Source organism: Malania oleifera, chromosome 9 (assembly GCF_029873635.1).
Source record: "Malania oleifera isolate guangnan ecotype guangnan chromosome 9, ASM2987363v1, whole genome shotgun sequence".
In the NCBI taxonomy this organism is placed as follows: Eukaryota; Viridiplantae; Streptophyta; class Magnoliopsida; order Santalales; family Ximeniaceae; genus Malania; species Malania oleifera.
The window spans coordinates 18,505,502-18,525,991 of NC_080425.1; the positions used below are offsets into that span (position 1 = coordinate 18,505,502).

Sequence of the window (20,490 nt, forward strand, 5' to 3'; positions counted from 1 at the left end):
CCAATAATGCTATATAAACGAATATAATACTAATACTAATATAATTAATATAATAATAATGCCAACGATAATGAGCCAACTACATAATAATATGACTAATAATAACAATACACCTATAATATGATGACAATATTAAAAATAATATACAAACCATATAATAATATTATTGATGGTAATATACAAATAATATAACAACACTATTGATAATGATATTCACATGATAATAATATTATTACTAATAATATACAAATAATAATATTATTAACAATAATATACGAATAACAATCCTAATAGGGTCAATATAAAATATATATGTATATGTATGTATATATATATATATATATATATATATATGTATGTATATATATATATATATATATATATATATATATATTAACACTAACTATAAAATAAATATATATGTGTGCGTGTGTTGTGCGTGCCTTAGTGTGTGTAAAGGTGTGTGCTTTAGGATGTATTTTACTCTGGGTGCTGCGACGGGTGGAGTGGTCTGATTCGTGGACTGCTACTCTGCTGATTGCCGAGGGAGAATCGTGGAGGTCTGGTGCGTGGAGACTGCTGTGTGCGGGTCTGGGGGCTGCTGGTAGGAGCTGGTGCTCGCGGTGGTCTGCTGCAGGTTGAGCAGGGGCTGTCTGGGCTGAGGTTTGCTGGAGGTGCGGCCGAGAGACAGAGGAGTCTGTGGCTAGGAGTGAAAGTGGTCGCCGGAGCAGTGGTGGATTGCAGAGTTGGAGGTCCCCGGTGGCTCGGGCCCGTGGTATGGTGCTCGGCTGGCCGCAGAGGGTGGCCGGAGTTCCTGGAGGGAGGCGATGGTGGCTAGGAGTGAAAGTGGTCGCCGGAGTAGTGGTGGATTGCAGAGTTGGAGGTCCTCGGTGGCTTGGCTGGCTGCAGAGGGTGGTCTGGCGGTGCTGCAGGAATGAGGAAGTCTGAAGTGGCCGTGAATGGAGGGGTTGCCGTGGATGATGATGGGAGATAGGCAACAGTGTTGTGGCCGCAGGTGGAGAAGATGGAGTTGGCCGGAGTTGCCGCTGCTGCTGTCCCCCCCCCCCCCCCCCGCGCGGGGCCCTTTGGCTGTGTGAAGAAGGCCTTTATATAGGCATTCCCCAAAACCCTAGAACCACTAATAAAAATAATAATAATAATAATAATAATGAAAGTAATAATAATAGCACTAATACTAATAATACTAATAATATAATAATATAATAAAACAATAATAATAATACTAATAATAGCAAAATAATAATAATAATATATGAAAATAATAATAATAATTGTAATAATAGAAAATTAATAAAAATAATAATAAAGTAATTACAATATTATATGAAAATAATAATAATAATAATAATAATAATAAATAAATAAATAATAGTGATAATAATAAATTACTTATAACAATATAGGAAAATAAATAATAATGATAATAATAGTGAAAATAAAAATAATAATAATAATAATAATAATAATAAAAATAAGGAAATAATAATAATAATAATAATAATAATAATAATAATAATAATAATAATAATAATAATAATAATAATAATACAATGAGAAATGACCCTTTGTTCTATTTGGTTAGGACAAAAATAGGGTGTCTACACTGACTTAATGCTTGAACAGAATAAGTAATATCAGGTCGAGTTATAGTTAAGTACAACAATCAACCTATAAGCCTTCGAAATGATGCAAGATCAGTTAGGGGAGGAGAGAGATCTGTTGTGCTAAGTTTCAGAGTAAATTCCATGGAAAAATTTGCTAGTTTACAGCCAGAGAAACCACTGTCTTGGAGAATATCCAAGGCATATTTTCGCTGAGATATAACAATGTCTTTAGCTGATCTAGCTATTTCAAAACCCAAGATGTATGTTAATTCACCAAGATCCTTTATTGTGAAAGAATCATGGAGAAATTTCTTGAACTCATTAATCTGAGCAATAGTGTCAGAAGCAAGAATGACATCATCAACATAAATGAGTAAAGCTATAAAAGTTGAGGGGGTTATTTTGATAAAGAGAGAAGAATCTAATTTGCCCTGAGTAAAACCAAATTGCAGAAAGGAGGTGGATAGCTTGGAGAACCATTGTCGTGATGCTTGTTTTAGTCCATAGATACTCTTTTTGAGTTTGCATACACGAGGGTCATTTACTAAAGAGTAGCCTGGTGGTAATTGCATATATACTTCTTCATTATGATCTCCATGTAAGAAGGCATTATTTACATCTAATTGATGTAAATTCCAGTGTTTTACAGCAGCAACCGCAAGTAATGTTCGCACAGTTGTCATTTTAGCAACGGGAGAGTATGTATCAAAAAAATCTAATCCTTTTTGTTGAGTATAGCCCTTGGCCACTAGTCTGGCTTTATGCCTTGCAATTGTGCCATTAGCATTGAACTTGACACGAAAAACCCATTTACAACCTATTGCAATCTTATTGGAGGGTAAAATGGCAAGATCCCAAGTATTGTTTAATTCAAGAGCTTTTATTTCTTCTGCCATGGCATTTTGCCATTGAGGATGAGCAATAGCCTATTTGAATGTGTGAGGTTCGAAAGTGGAAGTAACAGCAGCAAAAAATGTTTTTATATTTAGGGGATAACTAAGAAGTAGAAAGATAATGAAGAATAGAATGAGGGTTGCCTTTAGTAGAAGTTAAGCTGCAATTGGGAGATGATTGAGAAGCTGAAAGTGTTTGAGCCATATTACCACAACAAAAATTCTTTTAAGTATGCAAGAGGATTTCTGGTCTTTTGAGATCTTCTGAGAGTGTCAATATGAGTATGTTCAATGGAAGTGTTCTCAAATTGAGGAGTATGTGTAATAGAAGGTGATGAATGATTGGACTTTAAAGAATCAAAATATTGAGGAAAATTAGGAAAAACAAAAGGTGTATGAATTGTGTCTGGTATGGAAGGAAACATGGATTCATGAAAAACTACATTTCTGGAAATAAAGGTTTTAAGAGTAACAAGATCTAGAAGTTTATACCCTTTGACATTTAGTGGATAAGCCAGAAAAATACATTTTGAAGCTCTTGGTTGGAATTTTCCTTTATGGGCAGTGAGTGTGCTAGCAAAACACAAACACCCAAAAACTTTTAGATAGTTATAAGCTGGATGTTTTTTAAATAAAAGAAAGTATGGTGTTTGATTTTGGAGAATAGAAGAAGGGGTTCTATTTATGAGATGTGTTGTTGTTAGCACACAAGATGATTGATGTATTATGCCATGACTATTATAGAAATCAGACATGTTAAACTCTTCGCCATTATCAGTTCTAAGAGTTTGAATAAATGTGTTGAATTGAGTATGAACATAAGAAACAAATTTTGTGAGAATGGTATGAGTTTCTGTTTTGGTTTTCATGAGATAAAGCCAAGTAAATCTTGTATAATCATCTACAATAGTGAGAAAATAATGAAAACCAAAATATGAAACAGGTGAGAAAGGACCCCAAATATCACAATAAACTGATTGAAAAGCTTTATTTGAATAGCTACTTGATACAGGGAATACAAGCCTTTTCTGTTTGGCTAAAGGACAAACTTCACATATATGAATTGGATTTGCTGATACATTGGGATTTATATCACTAATAAATTTCAATCTGGTAGAGGGAATATGTCCTAGATGAAAATGCCAAATATCAGCATTGGTAGTACAATTATTTACTAATTAAACAGAAGATATACACTTGAGATCAGATTGATTCCTTGCTAGAACAGGAGATTGTTGTAGGTGATATAGGCCAGACTTCACTTTAGCAAGACCAATCATCTTCCAACTGATTAGGTTCTGCAAAATACATTTGAATTGAAGGAAAAACAAACCAATAGAATTTTCTTTAGTAAGTTTTGAAGCAGATATGAGATTAATACTGAATGAAGGAATGTAAAGAGCATTATGTAAAATAATATCAACTGAAAAATGTACAATTCCAGTGAAAATAATAGGAGCAGATTGACCATTTGGTAAATGGACTCCAGATGATTGTTTTGGTAGATGAATTGAAGTGAAAAAATGGGGAGAAAAAATCATATGATTTGTAGCTCCTGCATCAAGAATCAATGGAGAATTATTTTTGTCAGCTAAAACAACATGACATGAAATGATACCTGATGTAGAGGCAGTATTTGTTGTGGAATTTACGTATGTATTAGAAAGGCTATTTGCAAGGGACAACAAGTTTTGAATTTGCTCTTGAGAAAATATATTTGAGATGCTTGAATTTAATTCCAAACAAGAAGCAACATTTGCATTGGACAATTTTGTATTTGTATTTTCAGTTTGAGCAATAATAATTTTCTGGCCTCCTGGACCTTTCCATCCAGGTGGAAATCCAATCAAATGGAAACACTTATCTGCAAGGTGACCAGTATATCCACAATGGGAACAAATAATATTTCCTTTGGCTTTTGATTTTGTGAAACGAGTACCATTAGTAGTAACAGACTTTTGCGTTTGTAATGCAATCATAGCATGAGAATCCATGGAAAAACCAACAACATTAGACAATGATTTTGACTTTCTTCTTGCAGTAGCAAAGAAAAAACTTTGCTCATAGAAGGCAAAGGTGATAGGAGAAGTAATTGACTTCGCATCATAGAGTAAGAATCATGCAAACCAATGAGAAACTTCATCACATAATCTAATTGCTGCCTATCTGTAAAATTCTTTAAAAGATTACGAGAACTCCACATTTGCAACTTGGAATTGTTTTGTAGTTGATATATTCATCCTAGAGGGTCTTAAATTTATTGAAGTATTCAGTGACTGATCTTGCTCCTTGAGAAATCGAATTGACAGATTTTTCTAGGGCAAAGACTCTTGGACCATCACTTTGAAGGTACCTTGTTTTGAGTTCTTCCCAAACATCACACGCAGCTGTGAAGTACAACAGACTTCCACGAATTTCTTTTGCTATTGAATTCATTAGCCAAGACAGAACGAGATTATTTGCTCTCTACCAGGCAATTTGAATCCGAGAATCACCATAATTGGATTAAGGCAAAGTACCATCTATAAATGCGATTTTATTCTTAAATGTAAGAGCAATGGAGATAGATCTACTCCACGCAACATAATTTGCACCAACCAAGATTTTAGAGACTATAAGAGCTCCAGGGTTATCCAATGGATGCAAGTAATAGACACTTGAAGAATCATCCGATGGATTTCTTGAAGATTCATTAGCATTTGCCATAGAAGTAGAATGCATAGAAGATTCAGGATCCACCATAGAAATGGAACAGTAAAGAGAGAAAAAAAATTTAAGGGAACAACAGATATTGAATCAGTTAATTTCTGAAATTTGAAACTCCTTGACCAACCACAACTTTGTCTGCAGTTGAAATTTGAAATTTGAAGATGACTATGCTTCTTCTACAATAAGCATTTCCCTGTGAAATTCAATCAGTGTGTCTAATGGAAGCTAAAGCTCTGATACCATGTAAAATGCAGAAAAGCCTTTGAAAACAAAGATGAAAGCATGAAGAAGAATCATCTTTCTTCTCTTCATTGAAAACTGAATTATGTATGGTATACAAGTAGGCTTGTTATATATAGATATAATAACAACCATTGAACAACTAATCTAACTACACATATTAGTTATAACAGTTTTGTGTATTTTGTTTGGTTCTTGATCTTGCTCCAACAAAGGATGTGAAAGGATATCGTAATGGAAATGGACTACCTTTCATTGTGTGGTCTTGATAGGCTTTCAATGAAGCAGAAAATAAATGTGTGGGTTGGAAGGTATACAAAGGAAAAGCAAGTTAGGAAGAAAAGTAATTTACCCTATATCTTGACTAGCAAAACAAAATATAATGGGCTTGCATTTCTTTGTTTCAATGCTTCAAAAGACCTCCAACTTAATTATGGTGGCACTACTTTGCTGAAATGGACGTATTTATAATTTTAGAAGAATATTTATACACACGCAAGCAAACATGATAATGTATGTGTGTAATTATTTTTATTTAACACATCAAGTTCCTATTTATGTCACTGCTATGCTCAATGAGAAAGATCAAAGAAACAGAAAACTTTCGAATCTTTTGAGGCCATTGGTTTCGATCTCTCTTCCTTCATTATCCCATATCTCATATTGGATTTGCAAGAAGATCATACATTCCTATTCGACAATTGTTTTTCAAACGGAATTTTTTATTTCCACATTGATCCTTCTATCGCTCGCCTACTTTATTTTTTATCTGACAAAAAATTCTTTAGACCATAATATTTTAATATTAAAAATTCTAAAAGATAAGATCAGAAAATAGCATGCTTTGCCTATAAATAGCTTTTAAAGCGTCACACTGCGTCGCTATTTTTGTTACCTACTTTGTTTATACATACTTTTGCATAATAAAACAACATTACTTTATTATTATTATTATTATTGCTAATAAGAATTTTCTCATATGATATACTTGTTTATACTACATTTTTTTTCCTTTTATAATTAAAAATTATGAACTATGTTATCTAGCTCCTAGTAAATATTATAAATATCGAGTCAAACTAAGGAAGTATAATTACAAAAAAAAAAAGTATTCAATTTAATTGAAATGTACATATACACTAGATAACTATATTTCAAATTTAATTATAAAAGAGAGAATTAAAAATGTATTATATTGTATATTATAAGTATCACATTAAATAAGAATTAAAAATGTGTTATATTGTATGTTATAAGTATCACATTAACTTCTAAGGTGTATTATAATATTGTCTTTGTCATATCTACAATACTAACATTCATTAGATATTTATCTTATATGTACGATTTGTTCACATTTTCAAAAGTATGTTCTAATATTTGACACTTCTTCACCCTTCTTAGGACATCCATTAATACTTATTTTTGAAATATGCTTTGGACGTGAATGATGAACTATAATTGAATTTATATAATAATTCCATACATGTGGTAATTAATTACAAGTGAGGATTAACTACAATTGAATTTATTTCTTTTTTTTTTTTTTCATACTGTGGCAATTAATTTCAAATGAAGAAGGCAGCAAGCTTCAGTTTTTTCAAAATAATAAGTTAAAGGATGAAATAATTTATTTAGAATTTATATAAAGTAAAGAAAAGAAAGGAGAAGATATATTTTCAATATATTTCATGTAGAACATTACATAAATATTAAGTATCTCTAGTTCCCAGATATCCATTAAGAATTACAGGGATAGTACTGTTATCTAGGATTGTCCATGTTGCAGAAATCCTGAAGTCATGATTAGCTCAACAAAGATTGCTGTGAATAAAGACGTTTATCCAAAAGTGGCGCATTTCTCTTCTCGAGGACCAAGTTCCGTCTCTCCCTCTGTGTTAAAGGTACACTAATTCATTCAAAAATAGTTTACTACACATCAAAGGTGATTTTTCACTAAATTAAAATAAATGCAAATTTGTTTAGCCCGACATTGCTGCTCCTGGGGTGAATATTTTGGCGGCCTGGTCTCCCGTGTCTTACCCTTATACAAACTTTTCCTTTTTATCTGGTACTTCAATGGCATGTCCCCATGTATCAGGCATTGTGGCTCTTCTAAGATCATTCCATCCAACATGGAGCCCTGCTGCAATTAAATCTGCACTAGTTACAACAGGTAGAAAACTAAAGAATGAATTTAGTTTCCTACAAAATTAATTTGGTACTAATAATCTCTCTCTCCTTCTCTCTCTCTATGTATATATATATATATATATATATATATATATATATATCAGCTTCTTCAAAGGATGTATATGGTCAAAGTGCAGTTATCGAGGGAGTTTCCAACAAGTTGGCCGACCCATTTGACTTTGGAAGTGGCTTTGTGAATGCAAATAAAGCCATGAATCCTGGCCTTGTATATGACATCGAGTATTCAGATTATGCCAATTTTCTTTGTTCCATTGGCATTGACATTCCTTGCAACGCAACAACGGACTTCCTCTTAAACATGAACCTGCCCTCTATAGTGGTTCCGAAGCTTATGAACTGTTTAACTACATCAAGAACAGTGACAAACGTTGGTCCAATATATTCTGTCTATTTTGCTTATATTGAAGCCCCCACTAGCATAAGCGTGTCAGTCAAGCCATCAGTTTTGTTATTCAGTGCACAGAGAAAGACGCTGGAGTTTCAAGTGACATTTTGTACACAACTAAGAGTTCAAGGAGAATACTCATTCGGAAACCTATTTTGGAAAAACTTTTGGTATGTGGTCAAGACACCATTAGTTGTTCGATCAGTGATTGATGACTTCAACAAAAATGGGTAGATGCAAAAACCATATCCCTATGAACTTCTCTAATCAATTGTGTTTGTGCTTTCTTCGTTTGTTGCTCTTGTTTTTCTTTTGAACTTTGGGAGTTTGCTTACTCCATTTTAATGCTGGTGTTTTTTTTTTTTTTTTCATTTAGAAATGTTGCTTCTTTTAGGTCGTAACATCACAGATTCATGAGCAGAAGGGGATGGGCCTCACACAGATTTTATGTGAGCCCTGTTCTGTCTCCTCACTACATTATCCTTTGACCATCATAGGTCCATGAATGAGAAGCAGCAATATTACTCTTTTTAAACTCCTATTTTTCCTGTTTTCTGTCTAGTAATTTCTTTGTGTTTTGAATTGATTATTGTTGAATTATATATTTTTTCTAGGCCTTCCATGCTTTCTCTTTGGTTTTATAGTTCATTGGCTTGTGCATTTGTATAACTGGGTACAACAAATTTTGCTTATTAAAAGAGTTTCATGGAGTAAGTAAAACCGTTCAAACAAATAAAAATAGGAACTAAAAAAAATCATTTAATTCCTTGGGATGTCTTTTCATCAGCCTTTTTATTAGTAGGGGCACATGCAATACATGCCTAAATTTTCTTTATGTTTTACAATTACTAGTCTTTAGTTTCTTTCTTTTTATTTCAATTACTAGTCCATAATATATTGCGTGGCCCTGCAAAAGAAAAAAACCATCATTGCCTCAAGTGTAAACAAAAAAAAAATAGAAAAAAAAAAATGCTGCAGAACAGAATATGCTTCAAGATATGTTACAGTATCGTTTTCCTTAAATCGTCATTTGCCCCTACCAGATCGGTGTGTATTGAATGAGCAAATACGTTTTCAGGATACAATGAAACCCAGAATATAATCTGATATCATTTTGCGTTATACACAAACGAAAACTAATCACATACACCCTTAAAAGAATATGAACATGAAAGTTAAGGTATAGTCCCAAGAGGGGGGTGAATTGGGTTTATAAAATTCTTTTAAATTTTTTATCAAATTCACAATCTTTTGTATACTTAACAAACACACAAGAATGTTTTAATTTTAAATCAACCACAATCCAAACACAAGCCAAATACCTTTAACAAAAACAATCAACCAATCAACTAATTATTTAAACACACAATACTTAACCAATTTGAAGAGCTACAGCAATTTCTATTTCACTGTTTGCAAAATTTCAATTTATAGCCCTTTATGAAAGAATTTTTATGCGCTTCTTTTAAACAAGATTTTCGCAAACGATTAATCAACATACTCCTTTTAAGGTTTTCGTAAAAGATTAACCAACGTACTTTCTTAAATTAAAAGGTTATCACAATCTCATATTTCAGCAACCTGAACTTAGAAATATAATTTATATATGCTAAAAATTTAAAGAGTAAAGAGTAAGAGTGAGACCGAGATTATTTACGAGGTTCGGCTTATCTCTAGCCTACGTTCTCGCCTTAGGCAAGACTGCCTAAGGTGTAACGGCCTCAATTTCTTAATATAAAATGTAGCATGATAAATAGAAAAATCAACCCGAATCCATGGGTAACAGGGACACCTGTCAATCACAGCGGAAACCTAAGCAGCAGTAAAATAAATTCCATTCATTACCAGAGTCTACTTCATTCTCAAAATACATAATTTATATACAATCTCCAAAATATCAAAATAACACTAGGATTAAACATCAAATAATCCTGATCCTAGTACAAAATCTTACCCTCCTAACGGGGTAATATTACTGACTCAATGACGAGCACGACTCGTCGGTCACTCAGGGTCTCCTAAAAAATTAATTAATGTTGGGGGTCAAACACATCTCAGTAAGAGAAAATAAACTACATACAGTTGTGTGACAACATGAATATATATATAATACAGTTATACATATACAATACATTTCATATATCTATGAACATACGTTATAACATACTGAATCCTCACATACTTTCATATTTTTCTAGTAACTTATATCATTCATAAATCATTTGTTATATCTGATAATACTAAAAACATACCCAAGATGAATAGCTAGGTGATGTCATGTATTACCCCCCATGATGGGTTGTGCAGCCTGAAGGCGGGACCCAACAATGGTTAGCCGACCACTGCCGAGTCAAAAAGTGTCTGTAAGTACGATGGGCCCACCACACCCTGATCCGGATTGTCAGGTGGATGTCTACAACTTTACACTAAAAGTCACATCGACTATCCATCTCCCACCCCCTCGTGGGGTGGTTAGCACAAGTCTAAACATGGATATCTGATCTATATGTATAGCTACGATATCGTGCTCCTAAACTGAACTAAACTAACATCCGGGTTCTTATATCATATAGTATATGATATTATAGTGGCCTTGTGCCGATCTTTTTCATAATTACGGCCTCATGCCGAACATTTCATAAATACAGCCTTGTGCTGAACATTTCATAATTACGACCTTGTGCTGAATATTTCATAATTACCGTCTCGTGCCGGATATTTCATAATTACGGCCTTGTGCCGAACATTTCATACATATCATCCTGAAAATAAATCAATTATCATGTATTTCAAAATCATCATATACTGCATTATTACGTAATTCCTGAAAACATGCTTATTCGTAAAATTGTCGTAACATAATACATTTCATGTAAAGTAATATTCATACCACACATTTGCTCTATAAAGTCATACATTGTATTCTAAAAATCATGATTTCTGACATCTCGTACATATATATATATATTTCAACATATTAGCAGTATTTTTCTCAAACTTACATTTCTTTCGTAATCTATAGAAATGATACATGCTTTCCAGGAAAAAAATAACTTTTCTCATAAATAATAATAATTTGCATGAAAGTAACTGCTTTAATTTATTCCCTTACCTGACTACTGAGAAAGCTCCTAAAATATCCTAATCTAACCCCCGTAGGATTTCCTAATAAATACCCTAAAACTGAAAACTCTCAGTATTAAATTTTAGTATTTTCGTGTGTATATCATTTCCTATAACTACCGTAAGACCAAATTTGGTTTAAAAAGTCATACTTCAACTCAGGGATGATTCCCACTTGCTTTCACCAACGATCCGTTTCGGCAGATTTGGAGAGAACTTCCACAGGAGCATCGTGGTAGCTTCAAATTGTCGAACCGGCATAAATCCGGCCCAAAATCGAAGAGAGAGAGGGTGAAAATTGAAGGGAGGAGAGAGAGGATGAAATATGGCTTAACTGTGAAGTAAAAATCCGAATTTTTAGTATTTATAGGACTGGATTTGTCGATGAGCCACGTCATCTCGTCGATAAGTCCTTCAGTAATTTCGTCGACGAAACCCACTCCTCGTCGACGAAATTCAGTCGGCTCAAAAACCTCTCTCAGTATTTTCTCGTCGATGAATCCTGTCTTCATCAACGAATTCTCTTATACCCTCGTCAATGAATCCCTTGTATTCGTCGATGAAACCCTAATGCTTCCCTCGATTATTCCTTTCAAAGTGCAATGTCATCGACGAAGTCGACCTCCTCCTTTTGTTACTATTTTCCATTTCCCTTCCTCTTTATTATTTAAATTTCATTTTCCTTCGGCTTGTCATATTCTCCCCTCCTTATAAAATTTCATCCTCGAAATTTTCTATTCATCTAATTCATCATCCCTTATTAGGCAAAATGGTCTACTTATTTTATTACTTACCCTCACTTATGGCGGAGGAATACCATGGTCACAGCTCAAGTCTTGGGAGATTACATATACCAAAAGAAAATTTTCCCCAAAACTAAAATACCTCATACTATCTAAAACATTACATGTACCTGCAAGGAAAACATCACATTCTACTCACATTTCTTAATTACGTACGGACTTCTTGGAAAAATTGTGGGTATTTCTGTCTGATCTGTTCCTCGAGTTCCCAAGATGTCTCTTCTACTGCATGATTCCTCCATAGAACTTTTATCAGAGGAATCTTCTTATTACGTAGTTCCTGTTCATTTCTGTCCAAAATCTGCACTGGTACCTCCTCATAGACTAGCGAATCATGAGCTCTAACTCACCATAGCTAATAATATGAGAAGGATTTGGGACGTATTTCCTTAACATAGATACGTGGAATACGTCGTGCATCCTGGATAGTGTAGGTGGCAAAGCTAGAGTAAGCCACCGGACCCACTTTCTCTAAAATCTCAAATGGATCGATAAACCTAGGGCTAAGTTTACCCTTCCTTCCAAATCTCATAACTCCTTTTAACAGAGCTATCTTCAAAAATACATGGTCACCCACATCAAACTCCAAATTCCTGCGGCGATTATCAGCATAACTTTTCTGTCGACTCTGAGCTGCACTGATTCTTTCCCTGATAAGCCGAACCTTGTCATATGCCTGTTGCACCATCTATGGACCCACAACTCATCGCTCACCCATCTCATCCCAATACAAAGGAGATCGACATCTCCTACTGTACAATGCCTCAAACGGTGCCATGCCAATACTGGACTAGTAATTGTTATTATATGCGAACTCTACTAGCGACATGAACTAAGTCCAACTACCCCCAAAATCTAAGACACATACTCAGAGCATATCTTCTAATATCTGTATCGTCCTCTCAATTAGCCCGTCTGACTGAGGATGGAATGCCGTACTAAACGATAGTTGAGACCCTAAAGTTTCCTGCAAACTTTTCTAGAACCAATACGTGAAACGCGAGTCTCGATCTAACACTATGGATACTGGCACCCTATGAGAACGAACTATCTCCTGAATGTAAATCTCCGCTAAACGACTGAGGGAATAGCTGATCTTGATAGAGAGGAAATGGGCGGACTTAGTCAACCGGTCTACTATCACCCAAATCACATTCTGCCCATGTGATGTCAACGACAGCCCTGAAACAAAGTCCATGGAAATATGATCCCACTTCCACTCTGGGATAAACAACAGCTACAACTGGCCTGCCAGCCTCTGGTGCTCAGCTTTTACCTGCTGGCACGTCAAGCACTAGGCTACATACTCAGCAATCTCCCTCTTCATACCACTCCACCAGTAAAACTATCGTAGGTCCCTGTACATTTTCGTACTGTTGGGATGAACCGTATACAATGATCTATGAGCCTCCTCCAAAATAGTCCTCCTAATGTCAGCATCAGCAGAAACACATAATCTAGAACGAAACCGTAAAGCTTCATCATCTGAAATGCAGAATTCCTCTCCCTGACCACTCTACACTCTGTCCATCACCTTTGCTAATTCTGGATCTTCCTTCTGAGCAACTTTAATTCTTTCCTGTAGAGTAGGCTGTACCACTAAGCTGGCGATACATACTGAAGGATTACTCTCTACCAACTCTATATCGAGTCTCTCCAGATCCATAATAATCGGATGCTGGATCTCCATAGCTACTGACACTGGACTCGCGGTCTTCCTGCTCAACGCATCAACTACCACATTTGCTTTCTCTGGGTGGTAACTGATAGTACAATCAAAATCGTTAATCAACTCTAACCACCTTCTCTACCTTATATTCAATTCCTTCTGGGTGAAGAAATACTTTAAACTCTTGTGGTCGGAGAAAATCTCGCACTGCTCGCTATACAAGTAATGCCTCCAAATTTTCAACACATGTACCACTGCAGCCAATTCAAGATCATGGGTAGGGTAGTTCTTTTCATATTCTTTCAACTGTCTAGATGCATACACCACCATCTTGTCATGCTACATCAATACACAGCCAAGTCCTTTCAAGGACGCAACACTGTAGATAGTATAGCCCTCACCCCCTGACGGGATGACTAATACGAGCGCTGTGACTAGCCTCTGCTTCAGCTCCTGAAAGCTCTGCTCACAGTTGTCGTCCTATTCAAATCTAGCATTCTTTCTAGTTAGTCACGTCAGAAGCCCTGATAAAGCTAAGAACCCCTCTACAAAATAACTTTAATAACCACCTAACCCCAAGAAACTTCTGATCTCCTAGACGTTCCTCAATCTAACCCAATTCACTACCACCTCAACTTACTAGGATCCACATAAATTCCGCCTCCTAAGATTACATGCCCCAAAAACACAACTTTCTCGAGCCAGAATTCACATTTACTGAATTTTGTATACAACTTCTTTTTCCTAAGCATCTGCAAAACCTACCTTAAGTGCACCTCATGCTCTTCATAACTCCTCGAATAGACCAGTACATCATCAATAAAAACAACAAACTAGTCTAGGTATTGGTGGAAGACTTTGTTCATCAAGTCCATAAATACCACAGGAGCATTCGTCAAACCAAACGGCATAATAAGAAACTCATAATGCCTATATCTGGTTATGAAAGTTGTCTTTGGTACATCCTCTGCTCTCACCTTTACCTGATGGCAACCTGATCTGAGGTCAATTTTAAAATATACCCATGTACCCTAGAGCTGATCGAATAAGTCATCTATATGGGGTAAAGGATACTTGTTCTTGATAGTCACTTTATTAATCTCTCTGTAATCTATACACATCCTCATAGACCCGTCTTTCTTCTTTACAAACAGCACTAGAGCTCCCCACAGAGATACACTAGGTCGTATGAAGCCCTTATCAAGCAAATCCTGCAACTGATCTTTCAGTTCTGTCAACTTTGCTGTTGCTATTTGGTACGGTGCTTTAGAGATTGGCGTTGTACTTGGAAGTAGATCAATAGGGAAATCTACCTCATAATCAGGCGGCAAACCTGGTAATTCATCTGGAAACACATCTGTAAATTCTTTCACCACAGGCATATTGATAAGCTTTAATTCATTTTCTAACATTTCCTTCACAAATGCCACGAATCCCAGACAGCCACTTTGGAGCAGTTTCCTTGTCTAAACAGCTAGACCATCTGAGGTAAAGATTGCACTCGTGACCCTGTAAATCTGAATTCTGGTTTCGCTGGAGATTTGAATATCACTTCCCTTGCACGACAATCTATAATAGCAGAATTAGCTGCTAGTCAATCCATGCCAAAGATGATATCAAATTCATGCATATCCAGCACCACCAAATCAGCAGATAAAATCTTTCCCTAAACATCAACTAGACAACCACGAAGCACCCTACTACATCTCACCGCTGACCCGGTCGATGTAACCACTAATAGTTCAATATCTAATGATTGCATTTCCGCCCCACATAATTTAACACACACCAATGACACAAACGAGTGTGTGGCACCAGAATCAAAAAGTGCAATGACTTTAAATGAAAACATATTAATCGTACCTGTTACCACGTCGCCGGCCGCCTCAGCATCGCCCAACATTAAAGCAAAAACCCTGGCTGGGACCATATTCTTCTGCTGGCCTCCATGTGGCGCCTGGTAGCCTCCTCGAGTAGGTCTAGGAGTAGGAGCAACACCCATCTGAGCCTGGAAATCCCTCATCACATGCCCTGACTCCCCACATCGATAGCAAACACCTCACGTGGCACGACACTCCCAGAGGTGCCTCTTCCCACAGGTCAGGCAAACTAAAGGTGGTTGTACACCCTGAAAACCATGATTCCTGGTCTTCTGCCTCCGATCTCTATAGTAGCCACCTCTCTTCCACGAACCACGTCCAATCTGCTGCTGAGAACTAGAAGGTGTGGACCTTTTCTTCTGCCTCTACTCCTCAACCTCCAACCGCTCCCCAATCTCCGTTGTAGTGGCTCTATCCACTAACTCAGCCAAATCCTGTAACTTCAATATCGATACCTGCTTATAAATTTCCCTCCTCAGACCTCTCTCAAACTGTCATACCTTCTTCACCTCATATGGAATAATATACGGGGCGAAGCGGGATAGCTCGATGAACCTCGCCGCATACTGCTGTACTGACAGCTGTCCCTGTTTCAAATTCAGGAACTCCTCAATATTAACCTCCCTAGACGAGGCCGAAAAATACCTGTCGAAGAATATTTCTTTAAACCACTCCCACGTCATCTTCACAGGTATAGTCCCCTGCTGCTCTAAAAGTTTCACTGCTGACCACCATCTCTCGGCCGCCCCAGTCAATCTATAGGTGGCAAACAGCACCTTTTGCTCCTCTGAACATTGTAGCATTGCAAATATTTTCTCTATCTCCTGTACACAGTTTTCAGCGACTGCAGGATTTGTCCCTCTTGAGAAAGTCGAAGGACTCATCTTTATGAGCTACTCTATCGAGCTACCATGGCCTATCGATGGACCACCTTGTTCCTTCGAACTCCTAGAAATTTATGCCATAACCTACTGTGCAACGCTACATAAGACGGCATCTGAATCACTACCCACAGCGCCTGAAGGTTTAACACCCTCACTCCCACTAGCGTGGGCACTACTGCCACCAGGGTCCATCCTGAAAAGCAAATAATTTAACTCAGACCCCCTTCACTATACATATCGCTACTCTTATATAGTATATTCTCCAAATTAATTCATCTCTCCTTTTCTTAATTCAAGGCTCAATCCTACAACCTAGATACCCAACCCGACGATAGTTTACAATGACTTTCCTGAAATTGTCACCCCAGGAAAATCACACAAACCACCACGGAAGTCCTGCATCTAGACTACAAAATCAAACCTCAAATCCCCTTATCCTATACTCTTGTATTATAACTGCTGCACTCTAGAGTCTACAGAACCTAGTATCCTAGGCTCTGATACCAAACTGTAATGACCTCAATTTCTTAATATAAAATGTAGCATGATAAATAGAAAAATCAACCCGAATCCGTGGGTAACGAGGACACCTTTCAATCACAATGGAAACATAAGCAACAATGAAATAAATTCCATCCATTACCAAAGTCTACTTCATTCTCAAAATACATAATTTATATACAATCTCCAAAATATTAAAATAACTCTAGGTTCAAACACCTAATAATCCTAATCCTATTACAAAATCTTACCCTCCTAACGGGGTAATATTACTGACTCAACGGTGACCACGATCCATCAGTCACTCAGGGTCTCCTGAAAAATTAATTAATGTTGGGGGTGAGACACATCTCAGTAAGGGAAAATAAACAAAATACAGTTGTGTGGCAATATGAATATATATATATATATATATATATATAATGTAGTTATACATATACAATACATTTCATATATCTGTGAACATACGTCATAACATACTAAATCATCACATACTTTCATATTTTTCTAGTAACTCATATCATTCATAAATCATCTGTTATATCTGATAATACTAAAAACATACCTAGGATGAATAGCCAGATGATGTCATGTATTACCCCCCATGACAGGTTGTGTAGCCCGAACGCGGGACCCGACAATGGTTGGCCGACCATTGCCGAGTCAAAAAGTATATATAAGTACGATGGGCCCGCCGCACCCTGGTCCAGACTGCCAGGTGGACATCTACAACTATATACTGAAAGCCACATCAACTATCCATCTCCCACCCCCCTCGTGGGGTGGTTAGCACAAGTTTGAACATAGATATCTGATCTATATGTATAGCTACGGTACCGTGCTCCTAAACTGAACTAAACTAACATCCGGGTTCTTATATCATATAGTACATAATATTATAGCGGCCTTGTGCCGATCTTTTTCATAATTACGGCCTCGTGCCGAACATTTCATAAATACAGTCTCGTGCTGAACATTTTATAATTACGACCTTGTGCCGAATATTTCATAATTACGGTCTTGTGCCGGATATTTCATAATTACGGCCTTGTGCCGAACATTTCATACATATCATCCTGAAAATAAATCAATTATCATGTATTTCAAAATCATCATATACTGCATTATTACGTAATTCCTGAAAACATGCTTATTCGTAAAATTGTAGTAACATAATATATTTCATGTAAAGTAATATTCATACCACACATTTGCTGTATAAAGTCATACATTGTATTCTAAAAATCATGATTTTTGACATCTCGTACATATATATACATTTCAACATATTAGCAGTATTTTTCTCAAACGTACATTTCTTTCGTAATCTATAAATATGATACATGCTTTCCAGAAAATAACTTTTCTCATAAATAATAATAATTTGCATGAAAGTAACTACTTTAGTTTATTCCCTTACCTGACTACTGAGAAAGCTCCTAAAATATCCTAGTCTAACCCCCGTAGGATTTCCTAATAAATACCCTAAAACTGAAAACTCCCAGTATTAAACTTTAGTATTTTCGTGTGTATATCATTTCCTATAACTATCGTAAGACCAAATTTGGCTTAAAAAGCCTTACCTCAACTTAGGAATGATTTCCCACTTGCTTTCGCCAACAATCCACTCCGACAAGTTTGGAGAGAACTTTCTCAGGAGCGTCGTGGTGGTTTCAGATTGTCGAACCAGCGTAAATCCGGCCCAAAATTGAAGAGAGAGAGAGAGAGAAAAAAAAAACCGAAGGGAGGAGAGAGAGGATAAAAGATGACTTAACTGTGAAGTAAAAATTCGGATTTTTAGTATTTATAGTACTAGATTTGTTGACGAGCCACATCATCTCGTCGATGAGTCCTTCAATAATTTCGTCAACGAAACCCACTCCTCGTCGACGAAATTCAGTTAGCTCAAAAACCTCTCTCGGTATTTTCTCGTCGACGAATCCTGTCTTCGTCGACGAATTCTCTTATACCCTCGTCAACAAAGTCCTAATGATTCCCTTGGTTATTCCTTTCAAAGTTCACGTTCGTCGACGAAGTTGACCTCATCCTTCTGTTACTATTTTCCATTTTCCTTCCTCTTTATTATTTAAATTCCATTTTCATTCGGGTTCTCACATAAGAATTCCACTAACACATTCCTTTGCGAGAAAAACAAACCATTTACAATCCCTCCTTTAGGGTGGAGCCACCTCTCCAAGCGATACCTCACGCTCGGTTATAACGATCCAATGACCTGAACCGTCAAAGAAATAAGAAACAAGAAAGTGGCTTCTTCAGAACTTCATTAAAAATTAACTTAGAAATTTACTTTATATTAATATTACTTTTTCATGTGCAATAAAAACATTATCGTATCTTATTCAATGTTAAATTATCTCACATAAGTTTGAAATTATATTTATTAGATAGTTTGTTGTTAATTTTTTTTTCTATTAAAAAGAATCATTCACAAACATTCATATGCATAGATAATTAAAAAAAAAAATCACATGTAATGTACAACAATATCTTACAGGTAGCATCTTTTATTGCTTCTTTAGAAGTTAAGTAAAAAGAAATTTAGAAAATTACTTTTTGTTAATAGTACTTTTTCATGTGCAATCAAAGCACCATGGTGTGGTTCAAGTGGTGTGGGCTGCGGGAGTGCCTCTCATGAGGTCAGGTGTTCAAACCCTCCTGGACTTATTTCCACCCCTGAACTCCTGAATTTACCCTCCCTTTGGAGTTGTGGGGTCAACTTCAAGGTGCGCAGGATTAGTCACGTGGACCGTAAAATGGACACGTGGATACCTGGTGCGTAATCCAAAAAAAAAAAAAAAAGCACCATGGTATCTTATTCTATGTTAAAATATCTAGGCGATTTCCTTAAAGTCTTTCTCTTAACATATTAATTTGAAATTATTTTTATTAGATAGTCTCGTCGTTTATTTCCTTTCTACTAAAAAAATCATTTGCAAACACTGGCATGCATAAATAATTAATAAAAAAATTCACATGCAATGCACAAAAACATCTTAGCATTAAAGATGGATAGTCCTATTTGGTGGGTCAGAATTCTCCCGTTCCCATTATATGTTGTAATAAATATTTTTTGAAATTTTCCTGTTTTAAAATTCTCATTTTCCTTTTTAGAACTTATTTTTTACTTTTTGAAAAGAATTTTGAAAATGTCACAATTAATACTTAACTTTCCTATGTAATAATTATGTTAAATACATTAATTGTTTTGTGGGCACTTATGGAGGTTATCTATTAATTGTCATTATTATTATTTAAATTCACAATTTCATACTTTAATTATTAATTTTGAAAGAGTATTGATTGTTATAAATAAACTTTAGTAATTATTCAATGTACCAAGTATACCATCATTTATTGTGAAGAGAACTAAGGATAATGCCTCTTATAATCAGATAGATACATTTTCTTTGAGTAGAATATTAAAGGAGGATCTAAGCTTTGGATGCATTGTTCAAGGATTAATCCTCATTGAAGTCAGCTTCCAATATCACATATTTAAGCAATACCAAAAATGATACGTTAAAGAGTTGATGAGGCATGCAT

General features: G+C 35.8%; 1 pseudogene; it reads left to right on the forward strand.

The window, feature by feature from the left end:
- LOC131163378 (subtilisin-like protease SBT3.5) overlaps positions 1-8,300 on the forward strand; it is an 83,499-nt pseudogene extending 75,199 nt beyond the window's left edge.
- Positions 8,301-20,490: the final 12,190 nt, after the last annotated feature.